Source organism: Perna viridis, chromosome 9 (assembly GCF_037379345.1).
Source record: "Perna viridis isolate PV_CMFRI_1.1 ecotype Kerala chromosome 9, ASM3737934v1, whole genome shotgun sequence".
In the NCBI taxonomy this organism is placed as follows: Eukaryota; Metazoa; Mollusca; class Bivalvia; order Mytilida; family Mytilidae; genus Perna; species Perna viridis.
The window spans coordinates 35,524,557-35,532,341 of record NC_142453.1 but is presented as its reverse complement, the minus strand read 5'-3'; the positions used below and the strand labels follow the sequence as shown (position 1 = coordinate 35,532,341).

General features: G+C 33.7%; 1 long non-coding RNA gene across 1 annotated transcript; it reads left to right on the top strand.

Annotated features, from left to right (window-relative positions):
- Window positions 1-169: 169 nt before the first annotated feature.
- LOC148607992 (uncharacterized) lies at window positions 170-5,206 on the top strand. Its single transcript, XR_015915551.1, has 3 exons — window positions 170-303; window positions 3,520-3,793; window positions 5,025-5,206. It is a non-coding gene; the product is annotated as an uncharacterized LOC148607992 (long non-coding RNA).
- Window positions 5,207-7,785: the final 2,579 nt, after the last annotated feature.

The following is a 7,785-nucleotide window of genomic DNA, read 5'->3' as shown; positions in this document are numbered from 1 at the left end:
CTTTTCATTTTGAATTTATTAATCTAACTAAAAAAGTACTATATAAATATTTCAATGTCGCTAAGGAAATTCTGCGTAGAACAATCTAAAAAAATTGAAGACTTACAATAAAACGTTATTGTAAAATTGTTTGTTTGTTTGTTTGTTGGGTTTAACGTCCGAGCAGCAATATTTAGCAATATTCAGACGATGAACATGAAGTTGATGACAAAATGAACATGAAATGATGATGAAATGAAAAAGGGATGGGACACAAGGACAATGGGATCGACAAATTTTGATGGCCACTGGAAATAGGGAGAGGTGGGTATGGTCGGGCAATTTAGCCTCCTGTGGCGGAGCCCTATGGTTCCTACTCCGGGAAAATACCACAGTAAGGTTCTTCAACGTGCGAGGAACGTGGCATCTTTCCCAACACGGTGCACCACTATGGTTTGCGGTCAGGTTTTCCGTATTATAGCCTGACAAGCCTAGCATATAACACACCAGGGGTACCCCATTCCACCACCTGGGGCACACATCCCAGTTGCTCTGTGGGCAGAGCGCCCTAGCCCCCAGCTAAGGTTCTGAGCACTATTTAGTCGCCTTTTACGACAAGCTTAGCGCTGCTGCATGCCTATTCTTTTAACACCCGGACCTGCACGGGGCTATTGTAAAATTGTAAAATACATAAAATAATAAAACGTTGCACACTCTCTAACCCTTTCCACCGGTTACACGACTTCAAAGGTAAATTTTAAGTCATTGCAAGAATTCTATAATCTGCAGTGTGATGAAACAGTTGGAGTGCAAACAAAGCCGGTATCAAAGGACTTGTCATGTGATAAAACAAAAACTCGAAAAAGCAAGAACCCTAGTAATGACCTGATACGTATGTAGTGTAAGCATCCTGTGTTTAGATCACTATATGCAATTGGAAATCAAGGTTTTCCCCTCTTTTTAAATATTTGTGGATTATGCATCAGTTAAGTTTTAACAGATTTGGTATACGTTTACTAATGTTAAAAAGTATCAGATCAAGTGAACGACAGACATGGGGTGATTGAAATCGATTACAATTAATTGATGTTTTAAGGAACCACAGTAATCGATTATCAAAATGAATTTTAATTACTTAAAATCCACAAAAGCCAATTACAGTTTTTAACAGGTCTTTCCACATCCGCTGAACGGGTTAAATACCTCTGCTTACTGGTCTTTCTACATCCGCTGAACGGGTTATATACCTCTGTTCACTGGTCTTTCTACTACATTCGCTGAACGGGTTAAATACCTCTTCTCACGGGTCTTCATACATCCGCTGAACGGGTTAAATACCTCTGTTCACTGGTCTTCCTACATTCGCTGAACGGGTTAAATACCTCTGCTCACTGCTCTTTCTACATTCGCTGAACGAGTTAAATACCTCTGCTCACAGCTCTTTCTACATTCGCTGAACGTGTTAAATACCTCTGTTCACAGGTCTTTATACTGTGGCAGAACTGCTTGATTTATGTCCCTTGATTAATTTATTTCAGTTTAATTAATTTTGTTGTGTTTTGAGATTTAAGTCATTGATAATTTATTTAGATAATCTAAAGATACTGAAAATGAAAATAAACTTTATCCAGATTGATATATTTTATAACAGATTTTCTCAGACATTGAAGTATTATGATTTATTATTCACCTTATCAATGAATATTTATAGATTTGAATAAGACAACTTTGCCAACTTTTCATAATTGTCTGAGGACTAATTTCTAGTCAAACATAGCGAATAGCCTAGCTGTTCTAACAAGGTTAGTGCAACTGCCACATACCTACCCCACTTAAAATGAGATTGCTCCATTTTAATGACTTCTGTATGCAATAAAGTATTTTGTACTTGGGAAATAAAATGTATTGCTGATTGTATTGATTCCTTTACATTCGACCCACATTGCGCTACAAAGCTTTGCATTCGTCGTCCCTCTTATAGTCAATCTAAAGCTGGTATGAATTGCAATCTGAGTCTGCCGAATCTTAAGCAGTAATTGCACCTGCTACAATACATTCGCTGAACGGGTTAAATACCTCTGCTCATTGGTCTTTATACATTCGCTGAACATTCAATGAAACGAAACAGTACTATTGATTAATTATACAAAGTTGTTGATTACTCACTAACCCTTACTGAAAACAAATTGACATGTATTAATGAGAACTGTGAATATGTCAAAGTCCTGGAAAAGTCATTATGAGCTTCCGGAAAAAATCCATAGACCCCCTTCTTAAATTTAAATGCAAATTTTGCCATGTCGAATTAAACTAATTCTATAGTAATTTTTTTTATAGATAACAGGGGTAATGAATGACAATGAAAAATACTATAATACAGTTAAGTACATCTTTCAATATATAAAAAAATGTACTATTTTCTTTTTATCTTATTTGAATTAAAAATGTAACAAAATATGGTTTGAAATATTCAATCCAAAAAGATATAACATTTTCAGCAGTACATATTATTGCTGAAACACTTAACAATATCTGAAAATAAAACATTTTAATCGTTTATTAATCTCTATGCTCAACGATAATATGGAGCAAGCATTGCCTCATCGAGCACAGTGAGCTTTACCATAGTAGTTACATGTATTACAAATACTAAAATAATCCGAGAAAATCTGAAACAAAGTTTTAACTTATCATCAATTCATAGAATAAATTTGTTATTACATGTATACAGACTTATGTTTAAAAATTACTGTACAAACTATTTAATAGCAACGGGTCTTTACCTGATTAATTTAACGCAGTACGAATATATTCATGTTTGAGTAATTCATCTTTGATCAGTTAACAAATTAACTGATTCCATACAGAGATCACCAACTTTTTTCCAACTTGTCTTTGCTAATTTTCATTTACTTTATGCCACTATTGTAAGTAATTACAAAATCAACAATACGTTGAGTACTCATTTATTACTCAATCCTATGTACATTTATTTACATTGATTACATAACTAATACGTATTCCTATATACCGACAACAGAGTTATACTTGAAATTTTATTGAGGCCCAGGGAGACTACTGATAACCCTTTAATTTTTTACTGGCTAACAACTGGCCTACGTTGACATAGTGCCATAAGAACCCCAGTAGTTACCACCACATACCTTGAAAGTGAAGGGGGTCACCCTCGTATTACCGATGCCCCGTTTTTTAGCCCACCACCTGTTAGCAGACGGGGGCTTTTCCTTTAGGATAGGAGATGAAGCAAGTCTCAGAGTTACGCAGCTGTAGAGCCCAAAATTACACTACCCGCCTTTTTACAATCTTCAAATTTTATAACTTGTCAGGCAGGAGTCTATAGACCGAGTGAAATAACCGCTGAAACACTACCAGTCTCCCTGTACCATGCCCCACTAAAAACTCTGCGCCTGATTAATAATGTAATAAGAGTTCTTCATGAATCATAGAATGGAATCGCCCAACAATTGTTTACATTTTTTGTTACTCAAAATTAGATAACAATAATCTTATTCTTTATAGAAATTCGGGACACAGTGCAGTGCTGTTAGTACGTAAATTGTCATAGTTCCTTGGATTGAACACATGTAGACAGAAGCAGAACGGCCGTTCCTCTCTGGACAAAAGGCAGAAATATACAATAGACGGAGCTTTTACTATCTTGTTGAACAATGCATATTATGTTTTTGTTTAGACATTGGTTCTGTGTTGTAAGGCTGAGAAATACTGCTTCCACCATAAATCTACAGCAGCAGTAAATGTTCTATGAGGAGGGGGAGGGTTTTTTGTTTTATTTGTAAGTGTGTCTTCCGGCATTGCTGCCTCTTTTGTAATCGCTGTGTGGTGTTTTAATTTTAAAAATAACTGCCGCAGCGCTGCCATGTTTGGCAATGGGCGTGCTACTTCACCCTTGATCGCATGAGTAAATTAAACTTGATTATCTGAATATGAAATTCATTCATTCGTTAGACCCTTTAATCTCAATTTCCTCTACATACTGTAAAGAAAAGCTATTGGCAAAACTATACGACAAACGCGTTGATTGTTCATTCCGTATTGTCAACTTTCCTTTCATCTGTGGCAACATCCCTTCAGCACCTGCGTATGGAGTTTCATATCACAACTGATACGCTATGCCAGAGCTTGCCGTAACTACGCGGATTTTTTTAGACTTCTTTCAATAAGGTTTCTTGAACTGGTTTATGTTGCTACAAGATTCAAAGTCATCACTACAGAAGTTTTATGGTCGTCATCATGAACTCGTGGTTGATCGTTATGGTATATCCATCTGCACCATGAAAACTGATTTGTTCAACGTATCATAGTATTCCTTTCCTCTTTTGTCTACCCTGGACTTGACTTTTTATGAGAAACTTTGCGGGTGTTTCTAGAAAGGCAGAGGACGCTTACCCTAACGACAGACCTGGTCCATACTCCAAGTTTTTAGTAGTGTCCGCGTTGCTTATTTACTTGTGTTGCTTTTTATATATTATTTTCGTTATTTAATGTTCTTTGTTGTGTAAGAAAAAAGTACACTGACCGACCGTCGGTCTGTTGCAACCACCATATTGAAACAGGTAATTAAATTCTTTGAAATTTTATTGGTTGATCAAAGATATAAATTTGATATGGTTTAAAGCCATCATTAATTGTTTTAAAATGGTTTTACTATAATTTCTTTGATTTCTTTACATATATTCATATACGCCCATATTAGATAGTTTCATTATTGATCATACGTCTTTGCTAAGATAAATTTGATTCAATTATATTTTCAAAAATTTCAAAACGTCAGAAAACAAAAACAGATAGTTGATATGCATGATTGTCTGGCAGGTGTTTTAATAATGAAAAGTCTTATCAGTATTTGGTTTTTTCTTGTCAGTTTGATAAATATTGTTTTTTCTATAGCCGTGATTTACCTTGTTTTTTAAGTGTTTTGTTTTGTTTTGTTTAAGGTTTTATTTGTATCTAATTTCTGTTCACTAATTATTTACTTTCTAATTCTTTTCACCCACCGCTTTCAGGCTACAAATATGTATTTCGCCCAGGCTTTGACCGTGAGGTTTGTGACTCTTCTCGCTACCAACCATTCATATTTCGGAGGAAGGACTATACCGATTGCTTTTTTCAAAGGTCGAAATGCAGAGAACAAGGACAATTTATGTACATAAGAGGTTTCACTGGTACTGATCTAAGATATGCATGTGATAACAATAAAAGATACGTTTTATCACAAAAACTCACACATTACTATATTCCATCCGAAGAGGACTGCACGTGTTACAATGGGAATGTATCAATACCAAAAGGTATGCTATTTCTGTGTTACTTAGACCACTCAACAAGGAATAACAAGACATTTAAAAAAAATCATGCTTTTAAAAATCTTTTAAAGCTTCTTTTCTCTTTATAAAATGATTTGTATAAAAGTAAATACATGTTTAAAAATTTATACACCAATAAAACTAATAATTGTTGTGCAAGGTGTAGCTTGCTACACAGTAAATCTATAACGTTAAAGATAATTAATATTTTATACTACATTTATAGTAGTGTTGCGTATCTGGGAAATACACAAAATGAAATAAACACGGCTAAATCATACCACATTTATTTGGGTTCTTTTCGTCAACTTGTTTGGTGTTATATATAGGAAAACACATTGTAAGATAATAATAATTATGAGCTACATTTACGAAAACGAAAAGTGTATAACATTATAAATAAAAACACATAAAGAGATTCATACCATAAAATGCATAGCGTAGTACGCTTAGAAGATCCGGGCACTACATTTAAAAGAAAACAATTTGCATCATTTAAGTAATACATGTATCTATATAGCTACACTGCAAAATGAAAACAGTCGATTTTGTTTCTTCTAACTACAAAAAAATACAGATAAACTCCCAGATCAATTACGCGCATCGTTTCTGCTTCTGTAAGTAAGCAGTTAAAAGAGTATTCAAGGGAACTAATACAGAACGTGTAAAATACAATTATTCTGTTAAAATGACTTAACATTTACAATATACATTGTAAGTTAATACAGAGGTTATTTTACTTCCCAATACTATGAACAGGTGATATCAAACAGTCGTACCTACAGTACAATATGAAAGTTGTGACTATCTTTTCAAAATAGAGTTGCGGGAAACCATTATACCAGAGCTTTAAATCATAACAGCTTAGATTTTTTTAGAATTTACAAAAGAAAATGTACGTTGCCAAAAATATCTTAATAGACAATCTGGATATAGAAGCTTTAGCCTTTGTACCGCAATTTGTTTTGCTTAAATAATGGTAACAACAAAATTACCGAACACTAATCCGGTCCATAATCTAGTCGAGTCCAAAATAAATCTGACAAAACATATATTGCATCACCGGAGTAGCTGGTACCGCAATATTATGATCCTGAATTGGTACAGGCTGTGGGTTAAAATCTAGGTTTTACAGCGCGCCAAACATTGCGGTGTGAATATACCGATGGTGATTAAATAGTATTCGCAGGCTATAGTGTCATAATCGGTAAATCGGTAAAAACCATATACAGGAGATGAAGGTATATTGCTTCACCAGAACGGAACAAATTATAATTTTAACACTTAAGTCGTCTCTTTTATCATAAATCTTTGTGCTGAGATGTAGGTCCAAAACAAGATGCTGAACAAGCTGTTTCTAAACCATATCACGTTAAAAATCTTTTTTTACAACTAGCGCTCGATAGTTATTCGCATATTTGTGCACAATCACTTCTTTTCATAAATACAGTTAAACCGTGAATTTTAGATCTAAACAATTAAAACATTTTGCTATGATAATGAAACACTAACCAGAGCTTTAATACTGATTCTGGAAATTTGAACTAGAATTTACATAATATAAAACAATTGAGTATCAAGGCAAAAACTCAAAACATCTAGCTAGCTCAAAATCTGAATTCACTATGATATTATTTCCTCGGAACAGTAATAATCTAAACTCAAACCAATATCAAAACCTAAAATACCTGACAAATATCACACCTGAGAGAACCTGAATAAAAATACGACATTACAATAGAAATATGGCATGTGCATAAAGTAAATTAATTAATACATTGATGCATTACATTTCAATACATTACACTACATTATAAATAAATAAATGAACCTACAAATGTACAATTATTCAACTTACCGCATATTTTATTAAAAAAAAGGGTAATTCTAATCTGATAAATCGTTTATGGAATCATATATATTTTATACAATATAAAGTAGCTGTCTGTCGACAGCAAAACGCCACGAGTATGAAAATTCATTTTTTTATTTTTTTTGGGTTCAATACAGTTCAGACATTGGTACGATCGATGATGATGATATAACAGTGTTTACACGGTATTTTATCTAAAGTTTACGTTAATTCACCAGTTTAAGAATATCAAAACTGATGTATTTTAGAATATTGAAATTAAACTTTAACCCACACATATATACACAGAAGAAGCAGTGATTTAAAGCACGGTTGAGGTTTTTGTGCTGTTTTGCTTTCCTTATCGTTATATTTTATATGCAAATTATTCGGTTCACTATATTGTTTATATAGACCGTCTTTGTTTCCTGTTTTCATGTTAAGGCCAAGAATTTGGATTTTGACATATTTGAACTGTCACATAGTTTAAAGCTTCGGTATTTTTGCCAATCTTGTTGACGCTGTATAGGACGATTTACTTGTCGACAGAAATATACCTAATATGGATACGTAATATGAAATAAAAATGTCGGCAAATGCATCCGATTG